The sequence below is a fragment of the Melospiza melodia genome, chromosome Z (genome assembly GCF_035770615.1).
Source record: "Melospiza melodia melodia isolate bMelMel2 chromosome Z, bMelMel2.pri, whole genome shotgun sequence".
NCBI classification, from domain to species: domain Eukaryota; kingdom Metazoa; phylum Chordata; class Aves; order Passeriformes; family Passerellidae; genus Melospiza; species Melospiza melodia.
Window position 1 is genome coordinate 36,984,217 of NC_086226.1, and position 19,643 is coordinate 37,003,859.

The following is a 19,643-nucleotide window of genomic DNA, read 5'->3' on the forward strand; positions in this document are numbered from 1 at the left end:
GACTAGCATTAATAAAAGGCTGAGGCCCCCTTGGGATTCTAATAAAGTATTTCTGATTATCCACAGGCTGTCCTGTTTTTCCATTCACAGTGGCAAGCCCTGTTTTTCTACACTAATGAAAGTTTTCTACAAATCCTCACCTTATATCAGCATCTTACCTCATTTTAGTTAAATTTCCCAACACACCTCAACACGTGTGAAATAGCAAACATGGACTGCTGTCAGGTCTGCAGTTTTCTCATATTATGCATTTTCTGAGATGAAAACTTAACCTTATTCAAACTCCTTCCTACTCTGAAATATATTGAAGGCCTTCTGTGCATACCTATTATTTGTCACAGATGACCTCTGAAATGCAGTAAGATTTACTTAAACATGCTTCATCAGAGAGTGTACCATACATATCACTTGTGTCTTCTGAAAATATTAACTTGAGATACTTTCAAGACTATGTTTTATTCTAGAGATTGTATTTTGAAGAAATGTGTGAAGAAATGTCTCTGTGAAGGAAGCTGGCTGGCCATATGTATTCATAACACGTATACAAAGCTCAAACACCTGCAATTCAGATACTTAAGGTTTTTCAATAATCCCTTAGTGAATCTGATTCCATGGTGCAAAGCTGAGCTACATTGAGTCCAACTTCCATATGCTGTCTGACAATACCGCTTCAAGAGAAACTCTTCTCACGTCTTAAATCAACATAGAGAAGCAGCTCCACAGGAATCTGTGAGATCAGAAGAATAGTTTGGTGTCACCTTGAGTGCTGCCAAGCACAAAGGATGACCAAAATAGATACAGCTCTGTTCCAGTACATTATGGTTACCATATGTGACTTAGGAAGTACATCGTAATATCTCATGACAACGTCTACCCAAGCACAAACAACAGAAACCTTTCCCACCAATATATTATTACAACTCATTCACTGATTTCTCAGCTGCAACTGCAACTGTTGCATGTTCTTACTCTGTGAATAATCCAACTCTTGCCTATAAAAGTACAGATATTAATTAAAAGTGAATCTATAGTTAATTCGCGGTTTGTGCTGGTCTTAATGCTGTAATCTAATAATGGGATTTCAAATACGGGACAGGGATGATGAGTTAACTACATGCGGCAAGGTCTATTGCCAGGTCACAGCCAGGGTGAAAGGTTCTGGGGCTACAGGCTGGAGAGACAAAGGTCAGCCAGCAAAGGGCATAGTCACACGCAGCTCATTAGCTTCCTAGGAAGCAGCCTGCAGCAGCAGAGAAGGAGAAAAAGGGGAAGGGAGTTCCTAGTGAAATTCATAGGGTAAGGTTTGATCTTAAACTGTAATGAAGAGTTTCTACAGATTTTTTTTATTCTTTCATGCTATTTCTACATTAAAAATATGTTTAAACAGTTCTCCTATCTTGCTGTGGCTTTCTAAGAACTTAGTGGCAAAAATCACAGAGAACTATTCTTCCATATGGATAGGAAAATGCACAGGATGTTACAGATTTCAGATCATTACTCTGAAATTTCAGTCTTCCCAAATTGGATATTTACAGTTATGATTAAAAAGAGAGGGGAGGTATTGTATAGCAATCATGTCTTCAAGACTTGTTTGTTACAGAGGAGACTCTGCAGGTCTTCAAAGAATCAGTCTTTATTTTCACCAAAGACCAAAGGTGCTAGTAGATTGCATCTGGATTTGTCTTGTAGACTGAGTTCTGGTGGTGGTTTCTTCAGAGGAGAATGGATTCAGACATTTCCTAACAAGAGCAGATGAAGGAACTTGCAGAGATTATAATTCCCTGAGAGAATCTGAATAATTAGCAGCAACTTGCTTTTAGCTGGTGTGTAGCACAGATCAGTAGCAAGTCACATCATGCTGTCATTGCAAGCAGGAGTCTGATAAATGCTGTAGCATGATGGTTGTAAAGCATCCAGCATCTTGGGAGCCTGCGAGGGCTAACCCTGTACATGGCTGGAGTATAGGCATATCATGCTTGCTGTTCAATTATGCCAGCCACCAAGTAAAATACGAGGGAACACTTCAATAAATGCCAGAGTCTGGCATCTACCAGTAGCGCAGCATGAAGTATGCTGTAAGAATTGGAAGAGAAAAGAAAAGGAGCTGTCTTTATAAAAGTCTTGTGTCCTGTCTTTGAATGGGATTAAAACCGGCAGACAGAAGTGCGTATTGAAAATTGTTCCCAGCCATGTTGGTATAGACACAGTTGTAGAAAATAACTACAACTATACCTTTAAAATAGATTATAATTTTGTTAGGAGTATGATTTTATTGCAATTCTGCCTGAAACTAGTGTGAGAGCTTATGAAAGACAAAACTCCTCACATATATAGTCTGTACCCACTTCACAAGTACAGGCCTTTCTTACTCACTCCCTTCTAAATTCAGGCTGGTTTTCTGGCTTTGAGTTACCTGCTGCTGAGAAAAGACTTGAGCAAAAACTGCAGTAGTCATCTCAAGTCGTTTGCACATGCTTCTGTAGACACCTGAAACAAGATCAGAGCCTATTTACAAAACAAAGTGGGGGACATATATGAAAGATAGGAAGTAAGAACAAGAAGATTCTGTTATCTTGCTCACAGACAAGAAAAAGCTGTGAATCATCTGGGGCCTGGTTTGGAACCCTCAGGCTATAGCAGAGAAAATACAGGTGGTCTGTCTGCAAACTGTGAACCTGGACAGAAGAGTAGTACAGAAAGTTTCGCACAGTTTATGTGAAACCAAAAATGATTGACAAATTTTAGTCAGGCAAGAAAACCTGATCTCCATGCTTAACTTAAAGGCATTAAGGGCTTCTTATTTAAAGATTAGACTGCTCAGGAAAACAATTGTTCACCCTTTAATGACAAACTGAGAGAGATAGATTCAATTCTACAGGAATCTTTCAAGGAACAAGAACAGATGAAGGAAAGAATAAAAGAATAACTCTGGTTAGTATGGAACAAGAGCAAAGGTAAGAAGGGGAAGAAAGAGGCAGCGTGAAGCAAAGAAAGCAGGATGGAGATGTGGTGATCCACAGTGTTTGGAGGAAAAAATTACCTTGCCCTGTGGCACAGGAAAAAAGGAGCAGCATCTGCAGTGTCTGTCAACCTTAACTGCCATATTTATGATTATAACACCTGATCAGCAAACCATTTGATTGCAGCTGGATTGGGAAACCAGCTGCCGTTACTGCTGAGATAAGCAGCAGTATTCATGTGGTGGCATGTGGCTGAGAATTGGCGAGGTGTGCTCTGAGGCCAGTGGGTAACTGCTAGCTGTTGATAGGAAACCCACAAAATGAGAAGTGTTGCTGCAGACACCATCATAGCTGGCACACAGAGGGTTTCCTTCTTTGCTGAGCAGCAGTGCAGTGTGAACTCAGATCACAGCACAACACAAAAACATCTTCGGGAGTATTGCTTTAGGGTCTGAGTAGCATGATGCCAGATAGAAAACAAAATTTTAGAGGGAATGATTGAATCTAGAATTGCCTTTGCTTTGGTGGATACGCCTGAGGCTAGTTTCAGCTGCAGTTCTGGCTCTGTAGAGGTTTTCATCTTGTGCATCCAAGCCCCTGATGAAGGCACTTTTTGTAATTCATATTCTTGAACTACGTGAAGACTGATTCCGGGGTTATTAAGTCCTATTTAAAACTGTCTGCTTAACTACACTGCATGCAGTTAGCATTATCACCTCAATGGCAGTAGGGAAAAGTCCAGGTCAGGTAGTTTTCAGAACTAGCAACTGTCTTCCATGCTCAGTTCAGTGATGTGTTTAAGTCTGAACTGAGCATGGAAGACAGTTGCTAGTTCAGCACAGAAGCACTGACAGTGCAATAGCAAATGGTTTTTACAAGTGCCACTGGGTACACTGCCAGCTTGGAAACCCTTACCATACAAGAGGTATCTGCTCAGCTACATGGATCTGTCACTTGGAGAACAAGTAGCTGACATCCAGTACTAGGTTAACATTTGTCCACATAAGAGGATGTCAAGGGGTAACGATGCACATGCTTATCACAAGTACTTATCACCAGTGCTTATCGGAAGTTTCTGCTATGATGGAGAAGTAGTAATCCATCTTTTCCATTCAGTTTGTTTTTGGTTGTTTTTTTCAGGAGATGGGCAGAAAGAGAAGGGAACAAGACAGTTCATCTATGATTTAGATGAAAGTTCACTATTGGGGCATGGTTTTTACTTCCTGAATTGCATCCTGAGTTGTTTACTGGAGTCAACAATAGAGAAGAGATTGGAGAACTTGGGTCATTCTTCAAATGAAGAAACTTTATTGTACTTGCAATTTTGCTGGCACAATTCCTCCATCTTTTCAGCTAAGTCTCTTACTGTGGCCTGTATAAAAAAGGAAAGTTTTAGAAAAAAATTAGACTCTTCATGCACAACAGGGGTGACTGAGGGGGAGAGAAATTTTTAGGAATGTTAATAATTTATATGTGACATGAAGTGAGGAAGAACATTTTGTATTCCATCCATTTCTGCCTGAACAAGCTTCAAGTTGTCATCCTTCTCCCTGCTAAAATAAATGCTAAGCATTACTAATGACCAATGAACTTCATTGCTCAGAGCATTTGTGAAAACCAGTTTTTGGATCCACTGAGAAGTGAAGCTGTATTTCTTTCCCAGAAAAAATTCCAAAGTTTTTCACTGAAAGAAGACTCAAAATCCTACAGTTACTACAATGAAAACAAAGCTAAGGAATTTAAGTTATTGGAATATGATCCCAATATTACCAGGTGGAACATGCCTGGGCTCGTCTGACCCTTGCTGCTGGGCCAAAGGCGGCAGCTGTGGTGTTTCACCTCAGAGACACCTTTGGCTGGCTGGGTGTTGCAGCTGGGCACTGGAAAGAGGTCCAGGCATGCAGGAACTCAGTTTACCTGTGGTGGAAAGGCTTCAGGCAGCACTGAAGAGGAAAACGAGACAGATTCTGCGGACGGTTTAGTCTAGAGTTTTATTCCATGGTCACAGACACCTGAATCTTAGGTAACAGCTCCAACAGAATGCTGACCGCATGGTCCTGGCTCATTTAAAGCCCCGGGACAGGGGCAGGGGCAGGGACAGGTGAGCACCAACCAGGTGGGAGGAGGAGGGTCTCAGCGGATAAACGACACTTGGCTATGCCCATGACCCCAGGCCTGAGGGGCATCTTTCGAACTTGACAACCACATGACGGCCTTGTTGGAATGTTAAGACTGACTGACAACCCAGCAAGAGGGCGAGGGGGAGGGGGAGGGGAAAGGGAGAGGTATTGCCGCACCTGGGAAATCTAAAATAGGAAATGAGCTCACACTGCAACATTAAGTAGTTGATGAATTGTATTAATAAGTAACCAAGAGATTATAACACTATGACTGGCTTATGTGATGCATCATTCATGCTGTTTCTGCAATTCTGCAGAAAAAAAATTACACAGCAGGGAAGGAGTGGTAAAAAGCTGACAGTACTGAGTTACTAAACATTTATTAACCTTTTCAACAGTAATAAAAATGAGTCAAATATTTGGAAGAAGGACTAGACATATCAGTCTTGGTACAGAAGTATGGTAAGTAAATTATACTTCGATGCTGTCCTTATCTTATCATTGAAGATCTTGTTAAAATGTCATAGCATGAAAAAAACCCCAAAGAATTTGGAAGTTTCAAGTATAATTTCTTATAGCTACCTTTCAAAAATTTCTTGTAGTTGTGTAAATTATAGTACTGAAAATTGTGGATGCCATGGGACAGGGAGAGAGAAAAACAGCAACTTGTTTCTCACAGCAGCTTGTGAGAAGTTTTAAAGCACTAGAAAGATGTGATAACATGTTGACTATAAACAATCTGCAAGTGGTGTTTTTCTACTTTATTTTTCTGTTCCTCTCAAAAACAATGCGTAAGAAAGATGTTTCTGTTAGTTAGCCAATAGAATAGAATCTATTGTACCACTCTATAAAAACCATGCAGCTCTTTTGAATAAAGCCTTCTTTGCCTTTTCTACGATCCTGACTCTCGTCTGTTCCTGCCCTGACCCCGGCGCAAGAGTGACAAAAATACCTCTTTAATAAGAGATATTAGAAAAGTAGGTGAAAACAACACAAATAGAAAACTTTAAACTAGGTTCTCTCTTGGTGCATGTATTGCTGGCTTTGAAAACTTAAGACCTTCTTCTTTTTTAGGCAATGAGCATCTTTGGTGGATGGTTCTATTGAAAGATACAAAAGTGTTTCAAAGAACTTTTAATTTGAGTATTAGATTAAAAAAAGATTAAAAATACTTCAGCTCAAGCCACTTTCAGTTACAGCTTAAAACACCCAAGAATGCACACAGACTAAAGCCTGCATGAGGGTAAATGTGGTACTTACATAGAAACTAGCTAAGGGCTCTATACCTGGACTTCACATCACTTAGTTAGCATTGCCCCTGTCCAGCGACAGAGTAATTGATGTGGATTTGCCTTGTGTCAACAAAGCATTTCAGAGGTCATGCTGCAAGATGTATTCAGTTATGTCTATGTAATTTTAAAAAGGTGTTTCTTTTGATTTCAATCAGGAGAAAGTAGATGTGCAAATACTGAAGTCAGTTGTAGTAAGGCTGGAGGTATAGTAACCTACCTAGTGTAGGTTCTTTGCCTTGGCTATATATGCAAAGTTTGCTGCAACTCCCAGTTTAGATAACGTAGGCCCAGACATCCAGAGCTGGAAGTACTTCACACTCTTAGAGGTGATGGGAACTTATATAAGTATCTGCAATCCATGTTTACTTTCAGGATGCATAGCCAGATTCATCCACTTAGCCATGTAGGTCCTGCAGATTTAATCCCCAGGTTTTTCACAGGGACCAGATTTGATGTAGCTGTTCTTTAATTATTTATGGATATGCAGGAAGATTAAGCTAATTTTGGACATTACCTCAAAATGGACTAAGCCAGGGACTCAAGCCATTCATTGTTATTCATTTGGGCAAGTTAAATGCAATACAAAGTGCCCTAGATGGTGTCTTTTTTTATGCTCTCCAACAGCAATGGGATATGTGCCAATGACTTTAGTGGGTGGAGAATGCACCCCAAATCCCCATTTTCCAGTTCCAATTTCTTCATTTGAATTTGTGAGCTTTACCTAGAAATGAGAACTCAGGTTCTCGTTGACAACTCTTTTTTCCATATTATGGAGATTAAATATTTTTAAACCACCATTCAGATTAATATACAGAGGGAGGGTAAATGTATCACACTTTGCAGACAATGAGAGTTGCCTTGCCTTTTACAAACAGGATTCCAGCTATTGGAAACATCTATAACTACAGAGATATTTCCTGTAGAACACTTTAACTGTTCTGGGAGCAATTACTTCGTATAGCTGATGCCATATAGGACAGCTCACTGATACAAAAATCATTCCATTTGGGAGGCTAAGGTAACAACAAGACCAACAGGTTTAGTATTGCCAAGGGAACATGCTGCCTTCTGCACCAATTTGCTCTTCTGTTAGTGATATCAGTAAGAGCTCAATGTTGGAAGACATTTCAAAAGCCTAGAGAGATTGACTTTCAAAAGTTATTTCAGATAAAGTAGAAATGAATTTATTAAATGAAGTGAAATAATTTCTTTCAGAACTTGCTGTTCACTGATGCAAAGGCTTCCAAGTGGTCTGATCCAGAAAAAAAAAGAGATATGTTAAATAGGAGGTCACATTTGTACCTTCTGGCTTTTAGGGTACATAAGACAAAAATTATTCCTAGTACATTGGCATAAGATGTGAAGCTTCCTCACTGACTTATGCTGTGTCAAAACATGCTGATTCAACTAAAGCAAAATACTTTATTTGGACTTCATTGAGCTTCTGCAGTTTTGTACTGTAACAATTTGACTTAAACTAAGTCTTTAATATTTACTATTTTATATTTTTGAAAAAAAAATCCAAATTATAATAAAGTATTGTGACAACACCAAAATTTACACAGTGGTAGAAGCAATCATCTGGGGTTTAAGACTTCATTCCACAAGAAATTTAATGTATTTTATTTTATTTCATTCTACAGTCTGATTCCCACCTCTCTTGATGAGCTGTTCTTCTGGCCTCTGGCCATCATTTTTTCACTGGGGATGTTTCCAAACTCACTTGGAGTCAGCACTTAAAAAGCCATCTTCTAGTTGGTTGCTTAGTACATCTTGTTTTGTCATCTGTTTCTGTAGTGAATAAAACTCCGTGATCTTACAGTTACCCTGTTGCAGAAAGGAAAAGGCAAAAGTCCATTTTGATTTGAAATTGTAAATCTCCATTAATTTAATTTTTTGGTGCTAGTAAATCATAGGCATTTTTCAAACAAACTTGTTAAATAAGAGCAGCTTATTTTATAAGTGGTATTTATAGCATCTATCAAAACTATTGAAGTCACAGTCTTCCATCTGACAAGCTCAACATTCAGTGTGTTCTGAAAACTGAACATATTTTGTAGCAGCTTTCTTCTACAGACTGAAAATGGAAACTCCTGATGATGGAGCCAAATGAGAAAAAAAAATCAAAACAGAGAAGTATCTGCTCAAGAGGCAGTAGTAAATCTGAGACAGAAATACAGCCAGCAGTGGACTGAGATGTACAATGCTCTGCAGTGGGAGCTGGGATTTAGTGTCCTTCCATTGTACCTGAAGAACATCCTTACCTTTGAGGAAGGGGTAAGGTGTATTGAACAATCCAGGTTAGAGCCAACATCTACTCCTTAAAAAGATCTGGCTCTCTCTGCACAAATCCTGAGTGAACGTTCATGGGATTTACCTTTTTCTTTATGCCCTGAAACAAGCCTGGCCTACAACCTGCACAGTGGGGCACAAGTACAGTTCATCAGTCTCCCAGGTCCAGAGGTTTCATTCTGCCTTACCTATTGTCCTGCAATAGGATCACAAAGATCTGATACAATAGAAACTATAAACATATCTAGAAAATAAAATCAAGTTGAGTATACTGATTATTTGACATTTCTGACTTAGAACAGGAAAAATGCAACCAAACAGATAACCTAGCCTTGGCACAAATTTGGTACCAGAAAAGAGTCTTCTACGACAGGAAGAGAGGCTCTCTCTTTGTCCAACATTGATGCATTAAAAACATCTGTTTATCACTCAGTGATTACTGTATCTGCAATTTGGCCTTTTTTTTCCCCCAAAGCTGTAAACTGGCTTGTAAGACTGAAGTAGTTGTGGGATAGCAATAAGAAGATGAGATATATAGCACTCCTTAAATGACAGTTCTTTTTCCTTGGTTGAAAGATTTGCATGGATTTAATTGTACATGCTTGACTGGGATTGGATAAGTGTATTTCTTTTAGTTCTCTTTTACTGAAATACTCATAAAACTGGACGTAGGGCAGGGAAGTTACATATGACTCCCTACCTGAAAGTTGTAATAGTCTTTGGAGAAGCCAAGGTATACTGTCAGAATTTTCTTTCTTACGTGGCTCTAGAAGCATCTGCCAGTGTGATTCTAAATGGTGTTTGCTAAAATGCTGAGCAATGCATGCTGTGAAGAGAGAAAGTGTTTTACACATGTATCACATGTATACCAGCAGGTGGATGAACTGTTTAAAGTCAACAAGAGATGAAGAGCGAGGGTATAGTTCTGTGCACGCATACAGTTAATGTTCACAAATACCCTTCTAAGTGTTTCAGATGAGAATACTTTATTTATAAACCTCATGTGCTCTGGAATTTTATTAGTCTGCATTCCACTCCCAGGAACAAGTTCCAAAGAGCTCCAGCAGTACAGAAAAACATGAAGGGGGCTGTTGTTTTGGATCGACTATAGAGGCCATGAAGTCATGCCACCAAATGTGTGGTGCTACCCTCTGAAAGAGGATACATGTCAAGTACCGGAGAGAACTGTTCACTTTGCCATTAGAGACAAATGCAGAAAGATGTACATGAGAGAAAGAACCAAGCAGTTATTAAAACTAGGGTCTGAATAAGAGATACAAGTCACAAAATTAGGTAGTAATAGTGGATGCTAAAAACATTAAGTGGCATCTGTGACCACTTGTATGGAGTGGGCCGAATCCCAGATAAGAAGCTAAACATTCTGGCTGTTGCCTCTCTCCTCCATATGCAGAAATCCACCTAACAATTCAAGGACAAAACATGTAATTTTTCTTGGACCTCCTAGGCCTATTTGAAATATTAAAAAAAAAACCAAAAAAACAAACCCAAAAACAAAGAACAAAAAAAAACAACACAAAACCAAACAAAACAGAAAAACCCAAACCCCCAAAGAACCAAACAAAAAAAAAAAATTAAAAAAAAAAAGAAACAAAAAACAAACAAACAAACAATCTCCATTCTGCCACATATCCATGCTTGAATTTTTCTCTGAGACAATTGTAAAATTTCCATACCTGTATTTAATTCTCAGTATACAGTCAAAAGAGTACAACGGTAGAATTCCTTACCCAACAAAGAAAAAATAACTATTATTCTTTCTGCTTAGCTCAGATTCTCAGGCCAAAGCTTTATTTTCTTTATCATATTTGAAGAGCAGTGATGTTTAAATGAACAATCTATAGACCCATTCTTCTGGAGCTATTTATCTTAAAATATCATTCTTCCTTACCTAACCACAAGTGTTTTATTCTGAAACTCTCCTAAGCCATTTATAACCACCTGTTGTGATGGCCAACAGCTGGTCTGGAGGCCTCAAAGTCATAGGTAGCCTAACTATAACTTGACCAGTCTATGCCATCAGGGAAAAGAAGTAAACATCCCTAGGAGGGAGACAGTGAGGAGCTGGGAGATTCGAATTCAAGCAACACCAGCCAATCCCTGACAAGCACAGACACAAGGCAGGTATTGGCCAGTGAACTGGGTGGTAACCTCCTGGACTTCTTACTTCTCTTTATGTGGCTACACTGCATGAAAATGACATGTGGTTTTCAAATATCAAGAGAAATTTCATTCAGAACCAAGTGTGAACTTTATTATTCCTACTACAAACAGATGATTCAGGCTGCTTCCATACAGCAAGATTTACATGGTTTCATACATGACAATAGAACTGAATCTAAGGACAATTAACATACTTGAAAGAATGAATGTTTACCAGGGGATCCTTCTCAGCATTCTGTTTAGGGTTTTTCCAATTCAGCAATACCCAGTGCCCATTTATTTTTATATCTACACTTTGTTTGGACTTCAAGCAGTTTAGGCCATTGTCCTGTATGTAACAAGCTGGCTTCTCAGTGGAAGACGGCTTTCAGAGTTGTTGGCATATTGCTGGTATATTACAGTTAGTGAAGCTGAAATACATAATTTGAGATACAGAAGCAATGGGTAACTTGCAGAACCTTCACAGTGATTTCTTTTCAGAGCCAGAGTAGATACTATAAGCAGTAGAACTTAACATCCCTTTAAGGGAGAATTGGGCACTGCCATTCTTTGCTGTTCAGGTAGCAGCCATCACACACCTACTCAGAACTCATTTACAGCCTGTTCAAGAAAGGGTCACACTCATGGCTGTACTCATAGAAATGTTTCTCTTTAGCCGGACTTTGCAATTTAACCAATTTATGATGCTGATACAAGCATTGGCGTTATTCATACTGGTATAGACTGAAAATGTGTGAACACTTCCACTGGACCTGCTGTCCTTGGAATGTGTGTTGTATTTAATAACCTCTCGGTGGCATGCTTAAGTCTCAACAGTTACATATATCTCTATATATTATGGCTGAATTTATATGTATATATAATACAGTTTAAATTAACAAGAATTCAGTATTCTCTAATGACCATCTAAAAATTATAACCTGGCCATTTCAACATTTTCAAAAGAGCTTCTTTCTGTGGGAATTTGAAAAGCATTTCCTGAAAATTTATTACTGACCACAGCTTAAAATAATTTTGTGCTCAAAGAATCTCAGGTGATGCCATTAACACAGCATAAAATACCACAAAACACCACAAGAGCAAATGGACTAGCAATTATCTAATGCATTTGCCTGGGATCCAAATCTGCCTTTTGGTAGTGCTAACTCAATAAATAATTACCATACATAAACAAGTATGACTGTAACTCTCAAAAAAACTTAGAATTTTCTTTAAAGTGTTTTCCTTTGTTTAAAGATGTTATGTGTGGGGTAGAGAGTTTGTATCTTACAGACTGCCTTAAAAATAAGAGATACCACAACCCCACAAAATCAGATCAACCAAGGCACTCCTAATCTACTAGTAATAATTAACAAAGTCTGAAGTTATATTTTCTATCTCAAAGCTTTGTACATATATCTATCCACACAAAACCACTGTAATTAACTACAACGGGCATGGGTGCAAACTGCATGTGCCTGAAAGAGACACTCAGGTGCTCAGCCTGACAGTGTATCCTACACAGTGCAATGTATAAAATTGTCAAGTATGATGACCAATTTGCAAACATTAGCCAAAGGAAGAGACTAGTCATCTCTCCCTCCCTTTCATCTCCTCACTAAATATGCTACCTCTTCTAAATCTCTGTGCAAGTATTTGAAGGGCAGCAAGTCTGAGCCAGTTGTGAGGGATTATTTTAATTTACAGGGGGATTGCACTGTGTGCAACATCTCAATTAACTTACTTGTAAAATAGGTAATGGCACTTGACTGTTAAGTTGTGAAGGAACTTGTTAAATGGATATTGGTACTTATTTAAAGGATGTGGTCTATGGTCTGGCTAAATAATTAGGACTCCAAAGTCTGAAGGGACGTAAACAGTATAATAGGCAAGACTAGATTACAAAATGAGCCCTGCCTCCTCATTCAGATATCTTCATCTATTTCACAGTACTTGAAATAGACACCGTTCTTTCTCAGATTTGAAACATTGTTGACCAAGGTTGTGCAGCTGTGTATACTCTGTGCTCAGGACTAGGATTCAAATACCTGACCTGATGGGTTAGCTAGCCCTGCCTGGACAGCTCCATAATCAGATCACAAGCAGTAGTGGAAAAACTACTTTCATCTTTGGACAAGCCAGCTGGCATATACCTATCACTATTATATCCATGGACCAACAGGAAATGAAGCTTATGCTGTAACAAAAGACAAAAGCCCTTTCAACAACATCAACATTCAGATTTCAATGTTTGAAAAGTGAAAAGATTCATTATTTTCACCACTGCCATTGAATAATGATATTAAAATATACTATTGTAAAAACAAAGAAGGGGGAGTGCAAGGATGGTATATACCCACCACAAAAGCCTTGGATATTCTTAAAATTCTCAGTCACATTCAATATGACTTAACAAACCAACAGCTACTGGATGTTGTCAACAATTGGAAGACAATTTACCTATTACTTCACTTTAACCTGAAGAGTGAAATAATTTACAGACATTACTAGTAAAAGGACATGTAAATTTTAATTACACACCTGGACATGACCTGTAAGATGAAACTGAGACAAGATAGTGAAATGTTACCTCTTACAGTTTTTGAATGTTACCTTTGACAGATTTTTAGTTGACTTGTTTGTAACTTTAGTTTGAGCAGTTCAGCCATAGATGTGAACGGTGTGCAGCGTACCACCCTGTAAAACTGTGCTTATTTTTGATATTTCCTGGAAATGATAGTAAAAACTTTTTGATAGTATGTGGGATAGATAAATGGCTGGTAAGGCTAGGCTTGTCGAGTTGGCTGAAGAGCCTCCTTCAAACTAGGCTTGTCATTTGTGCCATCATAATTATTTCACATGTTGTGCCATGTTTGTCATCCTGTCTGCAAGGGCCCTGCAGAGAGTGACAGACACTGCATTTGTATTTAAAAACAAAAAGGGGGAGTTGTAAGGGCCAACAGGTGACCTGGAGGCTTCACAGTCATAGGTGACCCTAACTATAACTCAACTAGTCTATGCTGTTAAAGAGAAGAAGTAAACATCCCTAGGAGGAAGGCACTGAGAAACTGGGAGATTCAAATTCAAACAACTCCAGCCAATCCCTGACAAGCATGGACACAGGAAGCTATTGCCTAGTGAGCTGAGTGGTAACCAGAATTTAGTCAATTGGGATCAACTGTTAGATTATTCGAAAACCATATTAAAATAGAGCTATAATCAATAAAAATTCACTGTTGCTGCGTGAACCACGGAGTCATGTCATGTCCATCTCAACTGCAACAACCTGTGAGTCAAAGAACTTGAGTTCAAGAAATCTGGATGGTTAAGTATTGATCAAGGATACCTGTCATTTTAAGAACTCTGTGTAAGAAAGCTGGCACTCAGTATGTGGAAAGGCTATTGAAAGGTGACAGAGAGTTCAGTGGCCCAATTACCACTATACGGAGCAACAGCACTGGAAAGAAAAGGAGCAGACTTTGCTTTTTGAGATCATATCTGCCCGTAGAATGCTGTCTGGTTTTTGTTTATCACATGTATAAAATTTGAAAATTTGGCAGAATTTATGATAACTTTTCTTGGCATTTGGTGACTTCAAAAACTTGAATTCACGTTAGTTTGTTGCCCATTCTGAATAGCTGTCAGTTCTTGGATACAGTTCCATCTTTTGTAGATACTTGACAGGAGGATGCCTAGAATTCATAAGTAAAAGGTACACTAAACAAAGTTAAATGAGTTGCCTATCTTGGAAATGTTCCACCCAGCACAGAATCCAAATCTGCTCCACAGTTCCATATTATTGGTTAAGACTGGTCTTGAATTTACTTAGCTGAAAACATATCAAATATCAATTCATCAGACCCCTATTATTGGCAAGGCAATACAAATCCTGAACTAGGATTTGCACTGAGGAAAGAAGGAAGTGCATTTCCACACCAATGAATTAACTTGTTGGCAATAGAGTGACATTGATCCAAGAAGAGACAGAGACCATTTTCTTTCCTGCTTTTTACTTTCTGATTAATGAATTTCTGACAGAAAATTAGATAGTACTTTAATTTTAATTAATTGTATTTTTGCTTTTGCATCAAAGAAAGCTGTAGGAACACAGGGAAGTTGCCTCCAACAATAGAATCAATGAAAAGGAAATAGGGAAGGATTCTCAGTAGATTATGTGGTCGAGTATTTTGCTTCAAACTAGGAGAAACATGATTTCATTATTTATAACAGATGTTTGTCTTTCATGTTCAATAAAATGCATGGTGGGACTTTAAGGGGAATAGCAGAGAGAAATGCTCTTCTCAAATGCTGTCTAAGAACTGATTTAGATGATGAACTCCACTGTAAATACCTGTCTTTGGAGATAACTATGTCATAAAACATTAAAATCATGTCAACACATGTCTTATTTCCTGTCATGCTTCTTCGGTCCATTCTCTTCCCATTCAAAATTATTAATTACTGAAGATTTTTCAATTTCAGTTGCACTCAATTTCTTTGCACTTTTCTTAGCAGAGTTTATGTCATATTCACCCTACAGATGGCTACAGAAATTGACAAACAATAAAAACAATTTAAGTTCAAAGGGGAAGAAGTCACAGTGTCATTTTATCTGAACCTATTTGTGGAGAGAAGAAGAAGGAAATACTAATTTTATGTAGTTATTGCTACACCAAGCTTGACATCTTGCTTTGCTGTTGGTGTGTTACTACTTCTAGGAAAACTTCACACTCTGTCTATTTTGGGTCTTCTGGCCCTTTTCCCTGGACTCAGAAGACGTAGATTTCCTCCAGTATCTTCTTACATTGTCCATCACCTTACATTGTTTAAGTGCTGTAAGTTCATTGTTAAGCAAAAAAAGAAAAAAAAAGCACCATGACTGCTGAAGGCCTTTTGAAGACTTCTTAAGTTAGCTACAGACATGTAAAGATCTAAAAGCTGTTAAAACCTGTGTTGTCTTCAGTCAGAAAGGGAACACTCATCTGAGCTGTACTCCCTACAGAATACAAACAAAAATCATACTAGATTCTTCTTCTTCATGGGTGATTATTTAAGTCCTCGATTTTTTTATACATCTGAAAGCACACAAACATGTTTATGGCTCACTACCCAAAATGCAGTACCCTAACAGTCAAATAGCTCATCACATACAAAAAGGTTTACCTCTAGTAATAAAACCAAGCTTGTCTGATAAGGCCCCCTTGTCAAATGACCAGACCAACAGAGAATGTGCTAAGCTGTCTGTTGTTTAGAAATACAATATTTTCCATGAACTTTATTTCACCTGTGTTAACACTTTTGGCATCAAACAGCTGACAAAGTAGCTAATAAGGCACCTTTAACTGAGTTCCTAAAAAAATATCAAGAATACTGAAGCAAAGCTTCAGTAAATGTCTACAAAAGCTTAAAATTATATATTCAACCTCCCTTTCTTTCAGAAAGATGCCATGGAAAGAATTGTGTTTAAACAAGAAAAAGTTTTGTCATTTTTTCTTTGAAAAATAAATACAATTTAAATCCTTCAGACAAAAGGTAATTTATTGCATGTTGCACATTTTAAATGGTACTGTTTGGAGAACTGTTCCTACTCTCAGTCAGAGTAAAACCTTAGTTTCTTCTCTAGCATTGAAGCAGTAATAAAACTTTCAATGAGATGATGCATGATGCATGTCCAGCTATCACATTTGTATTAGTACATCTATACATAGCATACTATTAGCAATTTAACACCATTCCAAATTACTGTGAAGGTGTTTATTTCCAATCTATGACTAAATAATTGGTATAGAAACCAGTGGAATCAGCTTAGATTTGATGAGACCAAAATTTCTTAGTCTTAGCTATTCTGGTAAAAAAAATCTATCCTCTCAAATAAATAGTCTGAGAAAATAAAACCCTTTCAGAGCCATAAATAATGTGCCTTAGCTTCTCAGTTAATGATGCATCATTAATGACATGACAGATTAAAGACAACAATATCCCAAAATGTTTTTTAAAAATCCAGTCTCCTGATATTGACCCAGCATATTTTCTTTCTGTCAACTTTTGTGCAGAGGTAAGTGTGTAATATTGACAGCCCAACCCAATATTAATTTTAAAATTCTCTTATTTTCTGCACTGCACAGCCTTATAAAATGGTATCATACCTTCGGAAAATAGGATTAATAAGAGCATATTCAGAGGATGAAAAAATTCTTTTCACAAGATTGTGGAGGAGTAACTGCTTACCTCAGCAACTGTGTGTTGCTGGGTGTAGACAAACCAAGAGACTGCCTTTCTAAAGGGATTTTAGCTTGCCTTTCTTTGAATAAATGTGATTCACACTGTATCTGTCCATCTGTAGGATAATGCCCAAAGACGATCTGTGCTTGATGTGCAAATGCTAGGTCTATCATTTGCATGCACAAGTGATATGCTGGGACCCATTTGCACTTACGTATGTAGAAGATGACATTTGAAAAACTGGCTTCTAGAATCATTCCTTCTGTGAATGTTATGCGGCCATCTGTACAAAAGTAACAACCAAATACTTTGCCATCAGCAGAGTATTGGCCTTTCAGATATTACTGGTTGAGATTAGGGTTTTTTTGTACAAACTTCATTTCAACAGAAAATTGTTTTTTCAACTAATTTTTAAACACAGTGTTGGTTTTCAGCTGAATCTTTCTACTATCAACATTGCCAAATTTGATTGATCTAATATATGCTAATGTTCATGTCCTGTGACTTCAATTTTCTCTACAGTGATAAGATCAGGGATTCTTGTAATACATCCTAGCAGCTCACTGAGGGAAATGAGGGTCTGTAGCTTGTGACAGGACCTACAACCTCCATAGCATTTGGGCGAAAAAGTCTTCACCGTGTTTCTTTTTCTTACTCCACTTCAGAAAACATAAAAAATTCAACAAGGAAAAAATTTTTCTCTAGTCCATCCAGTGAATCTGAAAATCAAAGTTTGTCACATAATGATACATCATTTTTCTAGGTGGGAACTGTCCCAGGACAAAAGTCCTATTCAGAGAAAGTATTTGGGATAAATTGTCAAAAATATTTCTTTGTCTTAAGATCAATATTAAGCCACCTGCTCAAACCAGGGGCAAACTGGTCAGCACTGTTTTCAATGAAGCCCATTGCCACTTGATCAATGGACTGGATGGACAAAGTACACAATGAGGGAGGCATGAAGGGCAAGAGCTCAGATGATGAGAAGCACATATGGAATCCATGGGTCATTCACTATACAAAATGCTCAGTATGTTAATATTGATAATAATAATCTATCTCTAGAGGCTATGCTGTTGAGGCACTACAGTATGTCCAGTTACAGATGTTAAAATACACATGCTGCATGTTAGATTCCACTTAACTCAATAACCTAAAACCAGGTGATAGCCAATGGGAGAACCCATAAAAAAGTCATGAAAACAAGCATGTGACAATATTCCACAATCTGCTGAAACAGCATACATGCCAGGACATGTGTTCTGCCTTTACACATTGTGCCAGAGAAGTTAATTAAAAAGTGGAAGGGACTTGTATTCATTATATTACTCTGAGTAAATACTCATTCCATGTTATCCTTCCTCACTGTTTTATATGAGACCAAGATCATGTGTGCACATGTATATACAGACGGGAGACATGAATAGGATATTTTCAATGAAGTCTTTCAATCTTTTGCTGGGAAAAAGAAAATACTTTCAAGTTTTGCCTATATCTTTAGAAAAAAATTTGCTCTCAGCTGTAAATACTACTTATTGAACCAACCAGAATTTTACCCATGAATCAGAAAAAAACCTCAACACAACACTAACCTATTCAGCCTAAGGAAAAACTCCTGCAGAGTGATAGCTTTCAGAGAGAAATGTTGCATTAGACCTTACTTGCAAAACCTCTATGGAGAGCCAATGTTCCCTTGGGAGAACAATGTCCATGCTCCCTTTAAGAGCAGATATTTGAAATTTGCCCATTTTTCACCCTTCTTTCCTTCTCACCATGCCTGGTTGTTTACAAAGAACAATTAAGCAAATTTGTCCCACTTTGGTAATGCTTTTTTCACCCATCCTACTTTCATAGCATTTGATATACTCTTTCTGATCTGGTGAATTATTGTACTTGATGCAAACCAATAACAAATCAAGATCAAGAAGCCAGTGAACCTGGGATTTTCTTCTGTATATACTTGAAAATGTATTTCAGTAAATTTGGTCCTCAACTAGCATTACTAGAAACTATTTAGCAGTGCTTTTGTTTTGCTACCTGAATACATTCTAAGTCAGATTTTAGCAATAAAGGATATCCAATAAGTAACAGCTTCTGTGAAGAATATATTTAAAATCTTTCCTTGCTCTTCAGGCTGGCATCAATTTCCATAGAAACAGAGGTGGACATGGGCCATTAGCATCAATGAGTCAAATTAAACTACTAGTGGTCAGATATTTTAACTGAAAAAAAAAGGTTGAATTAACAAAAACCAGAGTTTTAAGATCACCTCTAAAAAAAGTCTTTTAATGTATTTTTCTGCTCTTGTCACACTGGATCTTTGTGGAATGCAGTCACAAATCATTCAGAGCAAGCAGGGAAGCAGAGAAGGAGGAGAACTCCAGATCACATGCAGATCACATTCTGGAAGTAAAAAGCAAAACAAAACACAGATGAAACTTTGGGGTTCTAAAGCCCCAAGAATTAAAATGCTTATTTAAAATTACGGTTTTTTTAAGAGTGACTTTTTAATACCTTTTAACAACTGCAAAAAGACTCTTCAGGAATTCACTTATCTTGGAGAGAAGTAGTTATCTCTAGATTTCAGGGATATTTAG